This window comes from Xyrauchen texanus, chromosome 16, assembly GCF_025860055.1.
Source record: "Xyrauchen texanus isolate HMW12.3.18 chromosome 16, RBS_HiC_50CHRs, whole genome shotgun sequence".
Classification (NCBI taxonomy): domain Eukaryota; kingdom Metazoa; phylum Chordata; class Actinopteri; order Cypriniformes; family Catostomidae; genus Xyrauchen; species Xyrauchen texanus.
Window position 1 is genome coordinate 22,394,536 of NC_068291.1, and position 22,218 is coordinate 22,416,753.

Genomic DNA, 22,218 nt, shown 5'->3' on the forward strand with positions numbered 1-22,218 from the left:
GCAATGGTCCAGACAGATACAAATTAAATTGTTTAGTTAGACTATTCTTTCAGTTCAATCACAAAACTCCAGTGCTGTCTGCAATGGAGTTACAAGACAGTTATATATAGATATGCATATACTGCACATAAAGATATACATTTATCTTAATACACAGAAACATTGCACAGCTGCTTGAGCCTTCTAAACAAATGGAGCCAGGTCACAGGCCAGAAGGCAGCAGCCATGTTTTGTATATGCCGTGCATACATGTGTGTAAGACAGTGTGATCGACTGGAAGACCAATCTTTCCTCATGGGGGTGGGGTGGGGGTGGGGGTTGGTGGCGGCTCATCGGACACCCGTAGGCTATGAAGGCAATAGTACCGTTGCCCAGGTGACCGATAGCATTGTGCTGACTGAATGAGCTGTGCTTTTTACCTCTCGGACCATCTGGTCTCGCTGTCGGAGCGGCCTCCCCGCCTTCTCCCCGGTGGGCTTCTGTCTGAAAAGAGAAAGCAGGACGATGGGCTGATGAGCGAGGCCTTGGGGCCCTCCATCACTCCTTGCCACCAGGAAGGCACCAGCTGTCCGCACTCATTTGCATTCTCTCTTTGCTTCCCCCCCAAAATAATGAAATTAGCCACAACTTTCCTGAGGTGATGCAAGACAGACTTAGGCAGAACGTGTCAGTTTTTGTGTAGATGTGGGTGTGTGCTTCAGGAGCCAGAGAAGAGAAGGTCATAGAGCCTCTCATGCTAAATGGGAGAGTGTGTTAAGAGAGCATGGATGCCAGTGTGGTCTAATGTAAGATGTTACAATGGTGTTTTTTGGTTTTGCATACCACAGGAGGCTCTTTTCATTTGTTCTAGAGTCTCCTTTTCTTAGTACTCTTAGTACATTATTTGTACTCAGTGTTTATTTATTTTTTATTTAAAGGAATATTTCCTGTTTAATAAAAGTTAAGCTCAATCAACAGCATTTGTGGCATAATGTTGATTACCAAAACAAATTATATTGTAGCTCGTCCTTCATTTTCTTTTTCTTCTTCAAAAAAATAGAGGTTACAATGGAAGTGAATAGGGCACATTTTTGAGGGTTTAAAGGCAGAAGTATGAAGCTTACTATTTTATGCAATGCAGGTCCAGGCTGGTTTATGCTGGTTTGGTACTAGTTTAGCTGGAGGACCAACATAGCATGGTCTTTCTTGTGAAGCTAGTTGATAAAGGGAGGTTTACTGGCTTAGCTAATTAAAGGACTAGTCCACCCAAAACTAAACATTCTGTCAAAATGTACTCACACTTGTGTTGTTGAAACTAATCTGCATGACTTAAGTTCTTATGTGGAACACAAAAGGAGATGTTTAATGAAATCATAAATCTTTAATGTAGTCCAAGCAACTTGTGTGTCACATAAGAAGCCATCTCAAGGCATATGGTGATGCACAGAATTTTGTTGTAACAGAATTGTCATTTTTGGGTAAACTACGTCTTTAAGAAGCCTGGTAAGAAAATAGCAGCATGCCAGTATCCAAAAAACAAACAAAAACAAAAGAAAAACAACATCATATGATGGTCTGTCAGTCATCCGACAGTGGAATTTAAACATCCTACACCACTTTAGACTGGCATACATTATGCAGTGCTGGACTGTTACTGGTCCAAGATAGCCAGTGTAAACATACCAAAAATGCCCAACACATACCTTTTAACTGGTCATTTAAGTTTGTTACCTGCTATACCAACTTAGCTAGGCTGTTTTTCTCCAGCACGGCAAAGCTAATATAAATTAGTTATACATTATAAATTAATTGAAACCGTTATAACCATTTTCAGTATGACATCCAAATGCCATTCTCAGACAGAGTCTTGCAGGTGCGTACAGTATTAAAAAAGTATTTCTCAGTTTGAGTGATTCACATTATTGGTTGTAGAAGCGAGTGGAGTCCCAATGGGAGCATCTCTCTCTCTGCCTCTTCATAGCCTGGCTGTCTGCTCAGGTTAGCCTCTGACAGCTGGCCTGATTGATTCTCTGAACTGAGCCAGGCAGGGGCACAGCCCTCACGGTGAGCTGTACCTGTCCACCCTGCCAGAACCTGGGGTCGCCATCAGGGCCTGGGGTCGCTCAGTGTGGGCCACAGCTGACACATTCCTCCATTGCCTATTAGCATCATCTTTATTTCTTGTTATGTCAGGGCTACCTCAGCCAACTGATATATCCTGACCATAAGTAATCCATGGCTGTCATGACTGGTCAACAGAGGGAGGTAGATGAATAGTGTTTCTATTTCCTTAAATAGAAACACTATTGTTATGGTCAGTTCCTCAAGTCTGGTGCTTTAAGTGTGATTATATGGGTTTCAAACGTCTTTTCTGTCTGTCTTTTCTCTTTCTATCTTTGTTTAAAGGTTTGTCAGCACATCCTTTCTATCAATAATGCCTTGTCACTCAGGAGGCTGACAAACGCCAGAGGTACAAACCTGTCAATATGCCTGTTTAAGACAGACACCTGTCTCTTTGTGATGCGGCGGGCAGAACAAATGCTTGTCAATACCTCTTCTTTTCGGTATTCATCATTGCCTTGGCTGTTGGCAACCATTTGTATCCTGATTGTGGTGTATGGAGATTCTTATGTGTTTGGACTTTAGATCAAGTGGAAACAAAAGGACTTTTTGAAAGTGTCCTAGACAGACAAAAATGTATTTGATAATCCACTCAAGATGACAAAAGATGATAAAATCTTGGAGGTATTAAACAATGAATCTTAGCCAGTGTTTTTTGGGGGAAATCGTTACACCTAGATTTTTAGCAATGTTGTGCTAACGTAGGCCATCTGTGAAACTTTGGTACCTTTTTCTAGCATAACCAAAGTGTTAAAAATTCAAAAAATGTAATGTCTTTCCAAACTTCTATTACTATCTTTCTTCAGTGGAAGAGGGAAAATTTTGGCCTTGAGCACAAGACAACAAATGTGCTCATTGTTTTTTGGCTTTTTTTAGGCACTTTCTTTGACAAGATATAGACAAGATATGACATTTACATTTAATAATTTAGCAGACACCTTTATCCACAACAACTTACAAATGAGTAACATAGCAAGCAATTTGTGTACAAAGGACAATATCTGCAGTATTTCACTGCCAGGTTCTCAAAGTGGCTGGAGATTTATAGAAGCTAGCATAGAAGAAAGAGACAGACAAGTTTTTGTTTGATTGTGATTTGATTGTGTGGAGGTTGGAAGCAGGTAAGCTACAGGTAACCAGTGGAGTGAAATCAAGAGTGGGGTGATGTGAGCCCTCTTTGGCTGATTAAAGACCAGACATGGTGCTGTATTCTGGACCATCTGCAGTGGCTTAATCATGCTAGTTGTTTGGCTGGCAAACAGAGAATTACAGTAGCCCAGTCTTGAAATTACAAGAGCTTGGAGATGACAGAATAGACAGTGTTAATGTTTTTGCATTTTATTTAATTAATTTATTTAAAAAATAGTTTGTCTTTTTGACAAGAAAAATATTTTGTTTAAGCCAATATTTCGCTATGCCATTTTCATTAATTTGATTCATTTCATTCTAAAGAGACCCACTCTCCCCACAAAGCCGTGCAGGACCACATCTACGCTTGTGGGGAAAGCTTATCAGGCAGCAGGTCAGGCTGGTACTGCCCTGCACACTATGGCATTGTTGCAGGCGTACCAGGCTGATCTGTTGAAGGACCTGAGTGTGGGCAGTACGGTCGACGAAGACGCTTTCTCAGAGCTTCGTCGAGCCACAGATCTGTCTCTCCGGGCGACCAAACAGATGGCTCGCACCATTGGCCAGTCTATGGCTGCTTTGGTCAGCACAGAGAGACACTTATGGCTGAACCTTTTGGGCATTAGAGACAATGATAAAGTGTTCCTTCTTGATTCCCCGATTTCACCTTCTGGGTTGTTCGGTGACTCTATGAACACGGTCATCACCAGATTCCAAGAGGCAAAGAGTCATGAGGAAGCCTTCGAGCAATTCCTTTCTCGCCGCACTCAGGTGGAGGGGCCGCCGGCCACCCAGCCTCGCCCCGGTCCTTCTAGAAGGGAGTCTCAAAAGCAGAGTGTAGCAAATCGCGCTCCCCCTCGTAGAGACTGGGGACCGGCTCGTTGCCCTCAGCAGCCCCCAAAGCAAGACCTCAGGACCGTTATCTCCAGGAAGAGAAATTTCTGATGGTCTTGCGCCCAGCCTTGTGGTAGTCACCCCTCGGGATGGGTTGCGTGAGACATTCACCTGCACCTTCCCGATACCCCCATGAAACCTCTCCATTCCTGTCCCCTCTGATGTTTCGGTAGTTAGCAGTTTCCAGCTAAATGTTGGGTGTTCCGTTGCTTCCTGCCATAGTCCAGGACACGGAACACTCGACATCCCCTCAACAGGAAGTGTCAAAATTGATACCCATCTTAGAGGACCTGGCAGCGTGGGAGCTACAGCCGGATGTTTCTATGTGGGTCCTAAGAACATTAGGAAAGGCTACAGAATACAATTCGTTCGCTGTTCTCTGCGTTTCAACGGAGTGGTTCCCATTACCGTGAAACTGGAACAAGCATGTCTACTATGGAAAGAACTGCAAAATATCTTGGTCAAAGGGGCCATAGAACAGATTCCTTTCCAGAGAGAGAGTCAGGTTTCTACAGCAGATACTTCCTGGTTCCCAAGAAGGATGGGGGGTTGCATCCGATTTTAGACCTTCACTTAGTCAAGGCATTCAAGTTCAAGATGCTAACTGTCAAGACGGTCGTGTCTCAATCCAACATCACGATTGGTTGGTTACGATCGATCTCATGGACGCATACTTTCATATAGAAAGTCTGCCACAACACAGGAAGTTCCTGAGGTTCGCTTTTGGGGGCGAAGCTTTCCAATATCGGGTTCTTCCATTCGGCCTAGCCTTATCACCCCGCACATTCACGAAGTGCATGGATGCAGCACTGGCTCCTTTGCGACTCCGGGGCATCCGCATTCTGAAGTATATAGACGACTGGCTGATACTAGCACAGTCACAAGAACTGGCATTACAGCACGGGCATATCGTCTTAGCTCATCTGGTTTCTCTGGGATTGAGACTCAACGTCAGGAAAAGCGCTCTCTCTCTCACTCAGGAAATGACCTATCTGAGGATCGTATGGAATTCGATCATGATGCGGGCACAATTGTCTCCCGCGCGAATCGAGACCATTCAGAACACCCTGAGTGAAGTCAGGCTAGGCCAAGGTTGCACTGATCGTCAGTATCAACGAATACTAGGTGTCATGGCATCTGCATCCTCTGTGATTCCTTTGGGCTTTTGCACATGAGACCGTTTCACTTGTGGCTCAAAGCCAGGGGATTTCATCTAAGGGCCAGTCCCCGAAGGCAGATAAGGGTTATGCGCCACATGCTTCGTACCCTTTCTATGTGGTTCAGACCCCGGTTCCTCACCTTGGGTCCCACACTAGGTGCGTCTTGCCGTCGCAAGTTGCTAATGACAGACGCCTCCCTGACGGTCTGGGGAGTGGTCTTAAGTGGTCATCCAGCTTAAGGGGAATGGGAGGGTCATCAGCTTGTTTGGCACATCAACTGTCTCAAGTTGATGGCTATATTTCTGGCCGTGAAATACTTTCTCCAGTATCTGAGAGGCTGCCATGTCCTGGTGCGGGTGGACAACACAGCAGTAGTCTCTTACATAAACCATTAAGGAGGTCTACGTTCACGCCAGCTGAACAGACTGGCACGGCAGAATCTCCTTTGGGCCCAGGGCAAGCTCCTGTCAATCAGAGCAGAGCATCCATATATCCCTGGATGCTTGAATGTGGGAGCTTATTTACTGTCCAGACAGAAAATACAGACGAGGGAGTGGAAACTCCACCCCAAGGTAGTGAAACAAATCTGGTTGAGATTTTACAGAGCGGAAGTGGACCTCTTCGCCTCCCAACAGACAGCGCAATGGCCCCTCTACTTCTCTCTGAGTCACCCAGCCCCCCTGGGTCTGGCCGCGATGGTGCATACATGGCCCAGTATGCGCCTGTATGCATTTCCTCCGGCTTCTCTGCTCCCAGGAGTCCTGGCCAGAGTTCACCAGCAAGGGTCCCGCCTCTTACTGATAGCGCTGTGTTGGCCGAACAGGGTATGGTTCTCGCAGATAATGTCTCTCCTCGATGGCTCACCTTGGCAGATTCCGGACAGGAGGGAACTATCAGCAGACACATGCCCCGCCACTCTCAGGGTTTATTTGGCCGCTCTATCGGCTTTCCACGCCTTAATTGACGGGATGCCATTTGGGAAACATCCTCTGCTCGCTCACTTCGTTCGTGGTTCCATGTGATTAAGACCTCCTGCTAGGACCAGGATCCCTTCATGGGACTTAGCAATAGTCCTTGAGGGTCTGGTTGAGACCCCCTTTGAACCTCTAGAGTTAGCGTCTGATAAACTTCTGACTCTCAAGGTTTTTCTTATGGCAATTACTTCTCTAAAAAGAATTAGGGATCTGGAGGCTCTGTCCATCTTGCCATCCTGCTTAGCTTTTGCCCCAGTAATGGCTAAAGCAATATTGCACCCTCATTCTGACTACCTACCTAAGGTTCCTTTCTCGGCCGTACATCTGGTCACTCTTGAAGCCTTCTGTTCCCTGCCGTTCAGGAAAGACTTCAAGGACTGTGTCCACCGTATTAGCCAGTGCCATAAGTTAGGGCAACTATTCATTTGTCATGGGGGCTGTAAAAAGGGGGCGGCTGCGACCAAGCAAACAATGTCGCTTTGGGGGAGGGATGCTATTGCCCTGGCCTACAAGGTGCATGGTCAAGCTTTGCCAGTAGGGATCAGGGCTCACTCTACCAGAGGGTCTGTAGAGTCTCCTCTAAAGCTTTGGCTAGCGGTGTCCCTCTGCAGCATGTTTGTAATGCGGCAGGCTGGTCCTCTCCGCACACATTCATCAGATTTTATAGTTTGGATGTTCATGCCACTCCGGGCTCTTATGTCCTTGAGTCAACATCACAAGCTCCTGTCTGAGACCTCTCACGTTCTTCTGAGCACAAACTACACAACCGTAAGGGGTCTAGACATCCGCAGTGAGGCAGCATGGGTATTCTCGTTCCCAAAGCGCTAAATCAGCACAGCATCAAAGTGTAGCTTTTGATAGGGAATGTCTCAGGCTACATAACTGTAACCCCTGTTACCTGAAAAAGTGGAACGAGATGCTACGCTTCATTGCCGCACTGAGGATGCCCCAGGACTGCTCTTCAGACAAAATACCTGACGATGCATCTGTGGCGCATCTATTTATAGCCACTGTACAGGCGCATCCTGATGATGTTACCAGCAGAGACTATTATTTCTAGTCAATTTGATTGACTTGTTGCACACATATTCACAGCTGGTCACTCCTAAAGACGTTCCCAAAGCACTAAATCAGAACAGCATCTCATTGCAGAGTGACCCTTAGTGTCACTATATCAACTATGTCAAGTGAGTAACAGTAGGGGAATGTCATGGTTACTGTCATAACCTCCGTTCCCTAATGGATGGAATGAGACGTTGTCTCATTGTAGTGACACTAGGGGTCTAGACATCGACACAACGTTGAGTGAGTGACAGAAGTGGAGCTTAGCTCCTGAAATATTATCATATAATAAAAAAAGAAGTCTGAGCTATTTTTAGAAGTTAATGTATTCTAAATTCTACACTTTTTAGAAACTGTTATTAATTTTCCGTGTTTTAGCCAGTTTAGGATATTGCTTTGCAAGAAGTGCATTTTATGGAAACAGCGTGTTCACTACGCAAGTTATGCATTCTGACTTGCAGTTAACTTTGTGGATATAGTGATTCAATTCATGAAAAAAAAGATGTGTTTGATTAAGGCAATAAACCCATTTGTAAAGCGGTTCATTTAGCCAGTATTCAGCTCTTTGTTCAAGCAGATCTGGGGAAATACCAAACATACTGTATTTATTCGATGAATCAGTTTTTACTAGATTTTTCTTTTTAACATTTTTAATTTTGTGCACTGTTAATATCTTTTGAAGTCATATTTTCATCAACAGTATGTTTTCATTAAATCGTATAATTCTTGTCATTAAGCGTATTTTTCTGTCTTGTATTCCTTCTCGACAAATCACAAAATGAACACTGCCAGTTGAGGAGGAAATGGGATCAATCACCGATATGAGCTTCGTAGCTGATCATTAGGCCACAGCTCAAACTTCAAATCATTGTTAATCCTAAGAATAACAATGCTAATTTAATATTCAGCCATTCCATGCAGTAACACAAATCAAGCTTATTTCCACTCTCAAGCTCCATTTGAGCCTGCCAAACATTTTATCTAAGTTAAAACACAGCAAATATCAAAACATGGATTAATCGTAGACCAAAAGCATCTGTTGCTGCTTGCAGCTGATGTTTTGAAACATATAAATAAATAGCATGATCAGTAAATCACACTCTGTACTGTCACAATATTATGCATTAGTAAGGGAAGTCAGAGGAGCCGAGGCTTTCGGTAAAGCAGCATGAAATGCCTGCTCGTATCTGCATGCGAAATGTAATTATGGAATCACCCAAGTGAGCTGGGCCACACATCTGCCACAGCATCTGGCAAGGTTCTCATCTTGACTCGCCCGCTCCGTTCAGTACAATTCAAATTCCATGCCTACAAGCACATTATCGCAGATTACAAAGCGCTCAGTCTATACTTAAGGTTTATTCTCCGCTCAGGGGACGAGAGGAGATTTGTGTCTTTTAATTTTGCAGATTGCCATGCGTAAGTCTCAAATGAGATGCATTTGCATGAAAAGCTGGAAAAGCTTTCCAGTTTTCGGAAAGATGGATGAAAGCTGACTGTGTTACTTTAGGTGGCAACAGATTTTGGATAGTTTTACTGTGAACTGAAGCAGACAAAATTTCCCCATAATCATAAACTTGTGATTGATTGCTATTTGCCGATCATTAGTCTAAACATCTGAGGGATGATATTTTCTATATGCTGGGTGCATTGAATGGAAAAACAGAATATATTAGACTTGTTAATCTGTCGTTCTTTCAATATGCAATAAAACAATTTCACTCTCTTAGATCTGAAGCAAATGTACCATAATTAAAGCTGAAGTAACTTTTTCAATGTTAAATTTTTTTCTCCTATTCCAGCTTGCTATGCAAAAATGAGTATAAGTAACCATTTGTAGGTTGATTTCTTCAATAACAGTTAACATTGTTTATGTATGTGGCACTGGTTTAAGCAGCCTTGAGTGTGTCTAAACACAATTTATAATACCTAAACTTGAGTTTCATGCTTGATTCCATCCTATCACATTTGCATGCTGGATAATTTCCAGGCTAATTACAAAGAAAAAGAGAGAAGGAGAGAAAGTGAAAGAGAGGGAGATAAAGCGAGTGCTGCTGGTTGCTTCAGGAATTTGAGAAGCTGGACGTGGTGGACAGACAGGTAGGAGGCGAGCCAGCATGGGCAGTGAGCCTGCAACTCTGACACATCCTGCTGTGGCTCAGCGGCAAACTAAGACAGCCCATCATTTCACTGTCAGCACTTTGACCCCCCTCTCTTTCCCTCTCCAGTTCCCCTGCACATACACGCCATTGGCTTAGAGTCGGAAGAGGAGGACCCCCCACCCTCCATGCCTGGACCCCTCTCTTCTCTGTGAGTGATGGCCTGAATGATGACACTGACCCTAAACCCTGGACCGACCCAGAAGTTCAGAGGTTCATCAGCCTCACTATACTTTCAAAGCCAGGAAGAATGAATGATAGCTTATGATATTTAAAACTTCAGCTAGATTTATACAGGTTGAATAGTAGTGCAATAATGGACTAAAAAGCTAAATCATGATTCATATAATGTAATAAGTTCCAAACAGGGTTTTGTGTTCAGTTAAGGTACAAAGGAGTGTCTTGAACAGTAGTTTACATGTCAAAGCATTAAATCTTGGCCATGCAAATGTCAAATCTGGATTTTAAAATGTTCTTATCATGTACAAATATAATTGAAAAGCCAAAGTGTACAAGCAGTTGAAAAGTCATATTTTATATCTATTAAACCCTTGGAGTTCTGATCAAATAAAGTGATGACAGAGGTTTATAAATACAAGGCTTTTTCAATATTTTCCCTGTCTCTACTCATTAGTAAGCTTTACCTCTCTTCTCCATTCTTACCCTCCTCAGTGCCATATCCTCTCTCTTGCATATGGCTTCACTCTGTGAAGAGGACGTCCCGCCGTCAGCATGCCTCATTCTCTTCGGTGCATGTTGGCTGAGCTCCATCGCAGAGCTGAAGCCAAGACCTGTCTAGATAGCCCATCAAAAAGCACTCCGCACACATGTGAGCTCACACTCAGAGCTCTCCGATCTGTGAGATCATGAAGTCTTTCATGTCTGTGGACCTTTTGTTGTTACCTATAAAGGAATGTCTAATTAGTTGGGGTAGGAATCAGCAGGGACCTGGCAATTAGATATTTCACTAGTATCTGTCGAGATACGATAATATTAAGATTTATTTTTGCATATTGCTATTCAAAACTGTTTTATTTGTCATCACTGTACAGTATGACCACATCCCATTTGTGACCAAAACCCCATGTACCTTCAATGTTCTACACAGTGGAATGCGACACAACTAGGTGAAACATCTGTGTATCCTGAGCTTCATTTCAAGCTCTAAAAACAGCACTTGCAGAAGAACTGACATGATCAGAGCATCACAGACTTTTTGCAATATAGTGACCAAATCAGACCAGAAAACAACACAAAACAAGGAGAGATGTATACAATGAAGTTCCAGTTAGTTATGTACCCTTTCAAGCAAATCAGACTCACCGGTATATACAGATGTATAAAATATCTGCATCCTATCACTTTCCTATGAAGCCAAGTGCATTCAATCCAAACTTCAAAAGTTACGTTTCAGGCTGGAGATGATGTTTGGACCACTCAACATGTTTGGCAGACATGGGACAATGGTAATCAGTACTTAGATTCAGAATGTATAATGTATATGTATATTTATGGGGGCATGGTCGAGCGCTGGCTTCTGAATGGAGTGCGAGATCGGGAGATGAGATCGGTGAGGATCATCACCTTTTAATGATTGTCTCTAACAGCTGTTTGTCATTGCAGTGAGAATGGAGATGGAGTTAAAAGCGAGCCAGATGCCAGTAGAGGAGAGAGACAGAGAGAGAGAGAGCGAGAGAGAGAGAGAGCGAGAGAGAGAGAGAGAGAGAGAGAGAGAGAGTGAGAGTGAGAGAGAGAGAGAGCACGCCCGCTGAGCCTATGTGATTGTTTAGCTGAAAATAAAATAAAACTTACCATTTAAGTTTCTGTACTCTGCTTCCTAATTGTCAACACATACAGAACCCTGTTACAAACACAAAAGGAGATGTTAGGGAGAATGACAGCCTCAGTCACAATTCACTTAATTCTAAATGAAAGCGAGACTGACATTCTGCGTAACATCTCCTTTTGTGTTCCATGGAAAAAAGAGAGTAATACGGGTAAATGATGACAATTTGAAAACTATCCCTGCAATGTTAAAAATGTAACTACAATTATAGATCTTTGGCATTAATATACAGACACAGATTGTTTTGTTATAATATCTTATAATTACTTTGGTTATATGGCATGCTATGAAATGTAATTGTTTTTCATGCAATTACTTTTTGTTAAAAATGGAGGAGGAGCGTGATTTTGAAACCCCCCACTTTGGCATGGTCAAGTATGTTGTTTTTTAGCAGGGTGTCACATCATCAACTAATCATCTGAGTAAAGATTTTAGCTAAATAATACATCATCCTTTACCATGAAGAATCAGAAAGGACAGCCATCGCTTCCATGCCTAAGCGTGTCAGCCGGGAAAACACTGCACGGGCCGTGTGTCCGGTAGCCATAAGTGTGACACTCCTTTTCTTGTATGGGGTCAAACTTAGCACAAGAACAGGAAATAATCAGATCAGGGAACTAGGGCTTTTTCTAATCGCCCTGATGGAAAAGTATAGTTTTTTGGAGGCAGTAGTCAGCAGTAGGCTGAGTTATTGTGAAGTGATGGACTACCACGTACCAGGAGCAATCTAAGTGATAGCCCCTGCATCTCCAAATTACTGCTGCTGGCGCCTCAGATTCATCAACAGGGATGCTGGTGGCAGTGCCGGCCAGCCAGCTTTGTACAGTTGTAGGCCTGTACACACATGCACACACAATAGAAAGCACTCTGAATTATTTGTGGAAATGAAACCTCTGTAGCAGAGGACTGGATTGGTACCTTCACCTTTTTCCCACTCACTGAAATTAAACTACATTTATTTTCAGTGGCAACAACGCATGGGAAATGTTTCAAAACGAGGCCTGATTCCGGGAGTGATATGATGAGATGGCTGCCTGCTCCGCCTGTAAATCTTGATTGATGGAAGTGATGTAAGAATCCAATTGTGACATCTGTAAGTGCGAAAACTAATGGAGGAATTTCATTAGTCTCTTTTCCAGGATCAAAATAGTTGCTCTTGAGTTCTTTGAGTGAATTCTTTCATCAGTATTGACTGCAAAATGCAATTGTACATAATACAAATAGCATGTAATTATGTTAAGAGGACAAGATGTTTTTAAGCTCTCGCAGAATGCGACACTAACTGTTTTCTTCACCTCACATCACCTTCGCACTTTACGAACCAGACAAACAAATGATGCATAATTGGATGTATAATTTCATTTTTTTATTGATTTTGTCTGTTTTCCACTCGGCTATCTCATAAAATATTACCAGTATTGGAAGAGTCATCCAAACTTGTCAAAGAAGTGACAGGTGGTGAAGACAGTCTTGAAGGGCTGAAATGATAAACACATTGATTGGATGTCAGCAGTTAAAAAAAAAATGGTGCAAAAATAATTTCAATCCCACCCCCACACACACACACATTCAAATAAAAACACATGCTCATATCAAATTTAAAAGTAGTATATTCTGTAGTTTATGTGGCTTTGCGGATAATGCATGTGCACATCAGTGTCAGAAATTAACTCTTACATTAAAGGGCAATATTTGCTCCCTGATTTTTGTATAACAATTTAAAACATATACTGTCTTTAATGTCTTTAACTTGTAATGTCCAAAAATGTTTATCAATTAATTAATACAAATTCTTAAGACTTTAGAATTTATTGCCCTTTACCCTCAAGAGTTTGTTTTTTATGTCATAATATGTTTATACATACATAGGGCTATAACAGAAATGTGAGACCAGATAAATTCATAATGAGGGCATTTTCTACCCAAATATTTTGAATTTCTGAGGGCATTTTTGTCCCAGGCCCCCCATAATTTCTGACCCTGGTGTACATTCTATATTATAATTATACAGTATGTACTAAAAGTTGTGCAGTCTATCCCGATGTATATCAACAAGTGTTTAAATATTTAATAATAAAAAAAAAATAAAAATAAAAAAAAACATAGGCCTACCATAAAACCACAGGAAGAGTAATTGAAATGACTGAAACACTATATTCCAAGTGTTCTTAAGCCATACAATCTTTTTTTTTGATGAACAGAATTAAGTTGAAGTAATTATTCAATCTGAAATCCATTTTAATCAAATCATTAATCATTAATATAGAGGTTAAATCAAATATGGCTGCTATTGTGGTTTGTTTCTTTGTGTAGCTTGATAGACCCGATTCACTATTCACTTTTTATTATATGGCAATAAACCCTGTGTAGACTTTTAAAGACATTTTAATATTCCAGGGAACAAAGAAAGCCATACATGTTTTGAGCAACACTGACTTGAGTTGTTAATATGAATTTAAAATTTTTGTTGAACTACTCCTTTAAGAAAGGTTGAGGTCATTTAGTTTGGCTACACACACACACACACACACACACACACACACACACACACACACACACACACACACACACACACACACACACACACACACACACACATACATGTTTGGTTTCCATGTTTTATGGGGACTTTCCATAGACATAATGGTTTTTATACTGTACAAACTTTATATTCTATCCCCTAAACCTAACCCTACCCCTAAACCTAACCCTCACAGAAAACTTTCTGCATTTTTACATTTTCAAAACACATAATTTAGTATGATTTATAAGCTGTTTTCCTCATGGGGCCCGACAAAATGTCCCCACAAGGTCAAAAATTTCGGGTTTTACTATCCTTATGGGGACATTTGGTCCCCACAAAGTGATAAATACACGCTCACACATACACACACACACACACACACACACACACACACACACACACACACACACACACACACACACACACACACACACACACACACACACACACACTCTCTCTCTCTGCTCTCTTCTCCAAAGCACTGATGAGAACACTAACCTCAGTAGCTGCAGTGACTAGCATTGGCTCTTCATTACTGCTAAAGTACATTTTCCAGTCAGCCAGTTAATGATGAATACATGAGCCACAACAAATCCTGCCCTCTTTTTTACAGTACTGCACAAACAATCTGCTTCAGATATTTTTAGTTGGACTGGATTCAGCTTTAGCTATTGACCTAGGTGCTTCAGCAGCTTCAGTGTCTGTCTTAAGAGTGGCTCTCCGAGCACACTGGCTCTCAGTGACCCCCCCTAGAGGGTGACCTGGTCTAAAACACAGCACCTTTGTCTCCAAGACTGCCTAATATAAGAGCCAATGAGAAACACTACTGTGTTGAAATTGTGATAACAGGTATGAAGTAAGGGTGGGGGGTGGGGGGGTAGGATTGCCATTTAATTATATATTAAAACATTTTAAGACTAAAAAAAGCAGAAGTTGAGCAAGGACAAACTAATGTCATAGACTGACTGTTTCCCTCTGGCAGGCATGCATGTGATCCCTCTGTCAGTCAGCGTACGCCACCATGACAATCATTTGTGTGGCTTGGCCTCGGGAAAAGCTGTAGCTAGCTGTCCTTGTAAACAGCAATCTGCACTCCAACAACTGCACAAGAAATGCAAAAGGACACCATCTCAAAAGTGAAAAATAGATTCATTCACAACAATCGCTTGACAACAGAAATCCAACTTCAGTAATAGATTACACAACAAGGCTTAAAAGGGATTTTTTCCACCCACAAATGAAAATTCTCTCATCTTTTTCCTCACACTCATGCCATTCAAGATGTCAATGACTTTCTTTCTTCTGCTGAACACAAATGAAGATTTTTAGAAGAATACTTCAGCTCTGTTTGTCCATACAATCTAAGTATTTTGAAGCTCCAAAATCACATAAAGCCAGCATCAAAGTAATCCATACGACTCTGGTGTTTAAATCCATATCTCTTGAAACGATATGATAGGTGTGGGTGAGAAACAGATCAATACTTTTTCCCATTCTTCTTCTTTAGTTTTTTTTGGTGATTCACATTCTTCGTGCATATCGCCACCAACTGGGAAGGGAGGAGAATTTATATTAAAAAATTACTTAAATAGGGACCTAGGTAGCTCAGCGAGTTCTGACGTTGACTACCACCCCTGGAGTCATGAGTTCTGAGGGCATGCTGAGTGACTCCAGCCAGATCTCCTAAGCAACAAAATTGGCCTGGTTGCTAGGGAGGGTAGAGTCACATGAGGTAACCTCCTTGTAGTAACTATAATGTGGTTCTTGCTCTCGGTGGGGTGCATGGTGAGTTGTGCGGTGATGCCACGGAGAATAGTGTGAAGCCTTCACACATGCTATGTCTCCACGGTAACGCTCAACAAGCCACGTGATAAAATGCATGGATTGACGTCTCAGACACAGAGGCAACTGAGATTTGTCACTACGCCACCACGAGCACTTAGAGCACATTGGGAACTGGTCATTCCAAACTGGGGAGAAAAGGGGAGAAATATATTTACTTTAATACTGATCTATTTCTAACTTACACCCATCATATCACTTCTGAAGATATTAATTTAATTACTGGAGTCTTACTTTTATGCTGCCTTTATGCGCTTTTTGTAGCTTCAAAATTTATACCCATTCACTTGCATTGTGAGGACCTACAGATCTGAGATATATTCTTCTAAAATTCTTAGTTTGTGTTCCTCAGAAAGAAAGTCATGCACATTTGGGTTAGCATGAGGGTGAGTAAATGATGATGAGAGTGAATTATCTCTTTAAAGGATTTCTTTTTACCCCAAAAATTACAATTCTTTCATTATTTACTTAACATCATATTCTTCCAAACCTGTATGACTCTCTGTCTTCCACAAAAGGAGATGTAAGGCAGTATGTTAGTCTCAGTCACCACCATTCACATTCATTGCATCTTTTTAACCATTCAATGATAGTCAGTGGTGACTGGGGACATCACTCTGCCTAGCATCTCCTTTTGTGTTCCACGAAAGAAAGAAAGTTATATAGGTTTTGAAGAACATGAGGGTGAGTGAATGACTTTTATTTGGGTGAACTATCCATTTTAAGTCTGAACTCATGACTCAACACATAATTGACTAATGACGACTAGAAATTTTGGTTTGTGTAGGCTGTAAACAGCTGTGTAAGAGCTGAACTGAAGCTGGTTTAATATTCACACAGGGTGATGAGAGACTGTCAATCTAACGGAGGGCAGTGGGCGTGGAAAAGGCCGGGGGGAGGAGCAGACACATCAAAATGAGGAATGGATGTAATTAATTCTGAGATAAACACTCTGAATGACAGATCTCTAGTTCCATCAAATTCCCATGAAATTTGGTCAATAGAAACATTTCAAAACACTTTACCCAATTTGCCAATTTACCCAAATTTAAAAAAATTAACTGATAGTTGCTAGTCACATCAATATCATGCCAATACAGGATTCTGAAAGAGTTGCTTATATTTGATTGATATAACATAAAACAGGTAAAGCGATCTATCGACAGGAGTCTGCAGTTGTGTGTAAGTGTATTTATTTAATTGTTTTTACTTTGTTGAATAGTGGTATTCATCGCAAGACTTGTGCTGTTTGTTTACTAACTTGAACTCGTGTCGCTTAAACGTGCGTGTGTGTTATATTGTTTGACTGGTCCCAGAATACGCACTGCTAGATTTAGAGTTGGTTATCCAGTGTGTTTAAAATTACCGTTGTTGTTTCTTAGTATCTATATACAGCACTTCACTTATTTTAGAGTATTATTTATTGCTAAAGTGCAGCATACTTTCTTTGCTGTGTACTGAAACCACGTTTGTTCCCACACTTGTCACCTTGCGTGCCCCTCAGTTTCGGTTGACCACGTGAATAGCTTTGTGCTAGGTAGCATGACCAGCTTTTTTCCCCACTGAACGGCTCATTTACTGTGTGTATATATTTTGATCTGAATGCTGACGTGGAAGCGGCAGCAGAAGTGGTGGCCCTCGCGTAAAGCCCTCCTCGTGTGAAGACCAGCGAGTCTACATGTGCGAGTCCATCGAGCAACGACACCGACAAGGCGCCACTCACCTTAGCACTTAAGTATCTTTTGATTCTCTTTACTTTTTTTTGTCATCTTCATACTTGCATGTCTACCTCACGATTAACGCATGCCTTCAAGCATATCCCTGTTATGTGTTACAGACAATCTACATGGTATAGATGCAAAAGCAAACGCAACCCGCACAACCTACGGCCTACTTTGCATATCAACAGCTGCTTCACTCAATTAGAGTAGGACTCTGGAACTGTCAGTCAGCTGTGAACAAAGCTCACTTCATTCCAGCCTTTGCCACACAGTCCATCATTAGCATCCTAGCATTGACGGAAACATGGATACGTCCGGAGGATACAGCAACACCTGCTGCTCTCTCCAACAACTTCTCCTTCTCTCACACCCCTTGACACACCGGTAGGGGTGGAGGAATAGGTTTGCTGATTCATAAAAACTGGACCTTTTCACAACACTCATCTCTATGTAACTATACTACTTCATAAATGCTATCATTACAATACAACCCACAAAAATACATGTTGTTATCATCTATCGCCCTCCAGGTCAGCTGACAAACTTCCTGATTATTCTGGACCTTTCTATTCTGCTCTCCACCCTCTGCTTGCTGGGTATTACAGGAACTGTGCTTGACTGGTTTAACTCCTATCTCTCAGGTAGGTCCTTCAAGGTAGCCTGGAGAGGTGAGGTATCAAAGCTACATCAACTACTTGCTGGGGTACTTCAGGGATCAGTGGTTGGGGCCACTTCTCTTCTCTATATACACAACATCGCTGGGACCCATCATTCAGGCACATGGTTTCTCATACCACTGTTACGTTGATGACACACAACTCTACTTGTCTTTCCAGCCCAATGACACCACCGTGACTGCTTGAATCTCTGCCTGCCAGGCAGACATCTCAGCCTGGATGAAGGTACACTACCTACAACTCAATCCAGCCAAAACCGAACTCCTGATCTTTCCAGCCAACCCTGCTGTTGAACACAACATCCCCATTCAGCTGGGTTCGACTACAGTAATGCCTTCAAAAACGATCAAAAATCTAGGGGTAACCATTGATAACAAACTAAATTTCACGGACCACATCTCAAAGACTGCAAGATCATTTAGATTTACACTCTACAACATCGGGAAGATAAGACCCTTCTTATCTGAACATACCACAAAACTGCTTGTTCAGTCACTTGTCATAACCAGACTTGACTACTGTAACGCTCTCATTGCAGGCCTCCCTGCATGTGCAATTAGACCTCTGCAAATGATACAGAATGCAGCAGCATGTTTAGTCTTTAATGAACCAAAGAGAGCACATGTTACACCACTCCTTGTCTCTCTCCACTGGCTACAGGTTGATGATGTATCAAATTCAAGGCTCTGATGCTGGCATACAGGACAGCCACTAGGTCTGCTCCAACATACCTAAAATCATTTCTGCAGAGCTTCACATCCACTAGAAGCCTACGTTCAGCAAAGGTACGTCGCCTTGTTGTACCAACACAAAGAGGCACCAAAACACTTTCTCTGACTTTCAGCTTTATCATACCACGTTGGTGGAATGACCTCCCCAATTCCATCCGTGAAGCAGACTCACTCTTTGTTTTCAAAAAACTACTCAAAATGCATCTTTTTCAAGAGCACTTAACTTGTCACAAAAAAATACAAAATTAAATTGCACTCATATATGTTTTGAATACTATTCTGATGCTAGTGAAATGTGTAATATGGCATTTTGTACCACTGTCTCCTTAAGATGATTCACTTTCCTCTTTCGTAAGTCGCTTTGGAGAAAAGCATCTGCCAAATGAATAAATGTAAATGTAATTAAAATGTTAAATAAGTTTATTTGTTCTAATATCAGGCAATTCAGAATTCTAGCACCTACTTAAACTCCAGTCTTTATATTACAACATAACTAATTGCCTCAGCTAGACCAATTTCTAAAGTACCCTCAAAGTCTTTGTGGGTTTATAAAATGAATCTCTCCTCTAACTGATGTTCTATTTGTCACTTTAACCTGTTCTCCTAAAATAGCTTTAGCCCATGTTCTTTGTTATCTTTCACCTCAGATTGTGCTTCATTTAACAGCTACATAACAGCAGTGGGACAACAGCTGCCTTCAGATAAGCTCTTAGGGCACTTAGAGACTTTTTAGCCTGTGAACCCATATTTTAAGCAAGCATTTGTTGCCTCTCTCTCCAGCATTGCCCAATAAAAACAGACAAGGAATAAAAAAATATGTGATTGATTTATTTGCTCCAATGTTCTTTGGAATTAAGCTTTTCTATTTTTTCCCTCACAACTGAAACCAATTAGCGCAGCTTGCACTTGTAGAGCAGAAGGTAGGTCAGGCTGGAGTAATAAAAAAGTATTGACTTTTCTCTGACTGTAAGCAGCCTGAAAGGGGTGCCGCGGCCTTGTCGTACATGAAAAGAGCTCCATTAATTTCACTTATTTCAAGAAAGGCCCCTGTCAAGTCCTAATGTGTCCAATGCACTTTTCGCATTCATACACGCTGACATCTTAGCCAGGCCTCAGCCAAAAATGAGTTTACATTATTTTAGCTAGTGAGAAGTTGACGGCATAATTCCTACTGCTCAGCTCTACACAGGCCAGTTGGGAAATGGCAGTGGACTCTTTCATACGTGGCTACTCCTGACTTACTCTGGGGGGAGCAACTATACTTTATACTTAATGCTTTGTTATGGGTCATTCACATCGAATGTGCTTTTGCATCCATACCTATGGGATTCCCCCAAATGCACAAGTGCAAATACGCGAGCCAGAGGGACCATTGATATTTAAAATTGGTGTGTTTAAATGGGTATAGTTTAATGTGTATGTACTTTTCCCACTGTACTCCCCAAAATGTTTAATTCTTTCTGCTGTGTTGAGTTGTTGTTAAGCTCCATCCTATGATGTTTCTTATCTGGTCTGGGAGAAACCTGAATGTGTAAAACCGATTTCTCTTTAACCCTTAAGCGATATAAGGAAATCAGAGTTCTCCTTTACATGACGTTTCAAAATGCCTCTTTCTGAAAAAAATATGCGGTACCTAACAGTACTATACTGTCATGCTCCTTGCACATAAATAAATAGAAATTCTAACATCACCCATTTTAGGGGCCGTTCACACCAAACATGTGATTGCACTAAAACAGCTAGATGAAATGCCATGGATAGAGCAGAATGCAGGTGAAGTTATTTTATTAGCAACATTTTTTTTTTATCAGTGTCTAGAAAACATAACACTCTTGTGTGAAATGCTGAAAAAAAAAAAAACAGCGTGATGGTGTTCAGCGATTAAAGACGTCCGTCTAGTGCATGTTTACTAAGGAAGACAATTGGAAAAACAGAATTTTACTTCAGAGGGAACCCGCACTATTGTAGCACAATTCCACTGCTGGTCATTTTGGAATGTCTTGAAAAAAAGCAAAGCAACGGAGGATAAAAAAGTATTTGTGTGGTATGTTTGTTATTTACACAAGCGTCGAGGGGAAATAACGCTGCTGTGGAGAAAGCTGCTTACTGACAGAGCCGCTTGTATAGGGGAGTAAAGAGTACACCGCTTATACAGTACATGTGAACGGGAATGATGTATATATATGCAAAAATGTGTGACCAAAATAAGAGCTTCTATTCTATATATATATGCTAGGAATCTGTAAAGATGGCTTATTTATATTAAGTTTAATTCTAAGAAAGAGTCTAAGAAAATTCTGACTTACACACATACAGTATATATTTTTTGTATTTAAAAGAGCATGAATTCTTAAATAAAGTTTTGGTATGCAATTTTACAATAAAAAGTGTCTACAAAAACCAACATAATAAAAACATTAATTGGTCAAAGGTCTAAACAGAAGCTTTTTATGGCATAAACTAATCATCCCAATTTGATATAGCAATGTATAATTACGCAAATTTAATCAGATGTTTGATGAAATATGCATTTCATAAACCTAATGTAATTTTATCATGCTATTTATTTATTTATTTTCACACAAAAAAAACATGTTTACAAATGACTACCTCATTAAAAACACTCAACAATTGTTTTAAAACTAATTTGTTTCAACAAAGCCACATGCATCAAAACAGAATGGGCAATAAAAGAACATCAATTGTAATGTGTTGCAAAGATGAAAAAGAGTATTATTAAAGTAGATTTGACTGATAGTTACACATGATTTTAGGTAATAAGCAAGCAGATACAAGTATGCACAGTACATGCTCAAATTACACTAACAGTCACATGCCTAAAATCCCAAGATTATTTTCAGTCAATTAAAAATACGTCTGTGGCTTTGGAGTATTTGTTGGCCTGTACAATCATAATCTGAAAAGCTGTGGGTTACTTTTCAATGTATATCAAATAAACACAGCAGAAAGGATGAAATCACTGTTATAATATAATGCTATAGCAGAAGTGATCATTTTACTTTTAAGAATATAGAGAAATATAGAAGCTAATATTTTAGTTCTGTTCTTTCAACGGGGTTTAGCATCCTTTATTCATCAAAGTGAGCTCCTCCAATTTAACCATGATTTCCATAATGCATAGAGATTTAACAGTGTGCAGATTTGTCACATTTATTCAACTTTTAACCAGATTACAATCTGAAAAAGAGGAAGGCAGACAGCATCAGTATTTTTCTCTATGCACTATAGTATTTTATTTTATGAAAATATTTATGAAAGCTAAAATTGTGTATATATATCTTGAAGTGAATTATCAAGTGTTTCTGCATGATTTAAAATCATTTTAAACCTTGTATAAAGTGTGGTCAGTAGAGCTATAATTTATCCTAAACTAATGCAT